Here is a 2,021-nt window from a genome sequence, read left to right as displayed (position 1 = left end):
GTGCGTTCAAAGTGTCGATGATCAATGTGTCCTGCAATTCACATTAATTCTCGCAGCTAGCTGCGTTCGTCATCGACGCACGAGCCGAGTGATCCACCGTCAAGAGTTGTCTGAGTTTGTTTTAGGTCTCTCCCTCGCCAGAGGAAAGCGACCCGGACCGCACATACGCTCCCCACCTTGAGCTACAGCCACCTGCACGCCGGCGTGCGGGCGGAGCAGGGTGGCGTGAAGCGATGGGGAGCACCATCCTGGTGCGGCCCGCAGAAACATACGTCTATTGGGGGGAGGAGGACAGGGCGCCCAAGAGGCGATGCGTGCCCCAACGCACCGCAGCGACGGAGGCAGGATCACCGCCACCATGTCGCCCGCCTAGTATCACGAGGCGTGCAGCAGCTTTGCCCTAGGAAAAGCAGAGGCGGGAACGGGCACCGGCCATCGGTTCGGCAGCGTCACTGACGCGTGCACGTGGCGGCGTGTCGGCGAGCGGACTTCCTGCGAGGAGGCGGGGGCGGCACTCGCCCGAGCAGACGCCCGCCCGGCCCAGCCACCGCCGAGGTGGACTGGGAGTCGCGGCAACGGCTCGTCATACTCGTTCCCACACTCACAGCGCAGCTTGCCCGCAAGCCACCGACCACCGATCGACGCCAGGCGCCCCGACCGAGAGCGGGATCGCTCGTTCGCCCTGCTGGCAGTTCGCTGGGGATCACTACTGCACGGAGCTCGGAGACCGACGGGCGGCAACTCGAGAGTCTTTAAACCACCACCCCCATCCCGCAAGTGCAAAGAGGCTGTATACGCACAGACGGGTGAGGGGAATAGGTACCCCGTCGGGTTTGAAGGGAGCGTGACTAGATAGCAACGATGTAAACCCAGCCGATTTGGGAGCGAAAGACCGGCGCCTGCATCACCGGCTTCGTTTCCCGTGGCTGGAGAGTACACCGAAACCCTCCGTCTGTCGCGAGCTCCCGACGACGCGGTGCCGCCAAGCAGCAGGGCCGGACCTGGTGTGGCTCCCCTCGTCGATCACAGACCGGTCGGCACTACTGACGAGACGGTGGAACGGGCTTCGCCCCTTGTGACGAAGGGTGATGCGAACCCGCCCGCCCGCGTGCGTTCGGGGTGGACTCGGCAAACGGAGATTTGAAATCGGAAAGTGTCCTCCTGCCCCGCGCAGGTAGGCGCCCAACAGTTGTGGGGGGTTTGGCGGTGACCACGGCTGCAGGGCCTGCTACCCCGACGAGCTCTCCTGCTGGCCCCGAAACCACCCTCGCGAGACAAGTTGAAACGGAAACGGGCGTACCCCCAAGCCGACGATCCTTTCTTATTTGTTACTTTTTTTTTCACTTGCTCGAGTTGTGGCGATTTGGCGGTGACCACGGCTGCAGGGCCTGCTACCCCGACGAGCTCTCCTGCTGGCCCCGAAACCACCCTCGCGAGACAAGTTGAAACGGAAACGGGCGTACCCCCAAGCCGACAGAGATCCTTTCTTATTTGTTACTTTTTTTTTTCACTTGCTCGAGTTGTGGGGGTTTGGCGGTGACCACGGCTGCAGGGCCTGCTACCCCGACGAGCTCTCCTGCTGGCCCCGAAACCACCCTCGCGAGACAAGTTGAAACGGAAACGGGCGTACCCCCAAGCCGACGATCCTTTCTTATTTGTTACTTTTTTTTTTCACTTGCTCGAGTTGTGGGGGTTTGGCGGTGACCACGGCTGCAGGGCCTGCTACCCCGACGAGCTCTCCTGCTGGCCCCGAAACCACCCTCGCGAGACAAGTTGAAACGGAAACGGGCGTACCCCCAAGCCGACGATCCTTTCTTATTTGTTACTTTTTTTTTCACTTGCTCGAGTTGTGGGGGTTTGGCGGTGACCACGGCTGCAGGGCCTGCTACCCCGACGAGCTCTCCTGCTGGCCCCGAAACCACCCTCGCGAGACAAGTTGAAACGGAAACGGGCGTACCCCCAAGCCGACGATCCTTTCTTATTTGTTACTTTTTTTTTCACTTGCTCGAGTTGTGGGGGTT

The 2,021-nt window shown here is 61.3% G+C and overlaps 1 non-coding gene across 1 annotated transcript in view; it reads right to left on the bottom strand.

Annotated features, from left to right (window-relative positions):
* The window catches only part of LOC140473040 (5.8S ribosomal RNA), a 154-nt gene extending 46 nt beyond the window's left edge, over positions 1–108 (bottom strand). Inside the window, exon 1 of the ribosomal RNA XR_011958042.1 lies at positions 1–108. This exon is cut by the window's left edge and continues 46 nt beyond it. This is a non-coding gene — a ribosomal RNA (5.8S ribosomal RNA).
* Positions 109–2,021: the final 1,913 nt, after the last annotated feature.

Source organism: Chiloscyllium punctatum, unplaced genomic scaffold (genome assembly GCF_047496795.1).
Source record: "Chiloscyllium punctatum isolate Juve2018m unplaced genomic scaffold, sChiPun1.3 scaffold_502, whole genome shotgun sequence".
NCBI classification, from domain to species: domain Eukaryota; kingdom Metazoa; phylum Chordata; class Chondrichthyes; order Orectolobiformes; family Hemiscylliidae; genus Chiloscyllium; species Chiloscyllium punctatum.
This window is presented reverse-complemented; position numbering and strand designations above follow the sequence as displayed.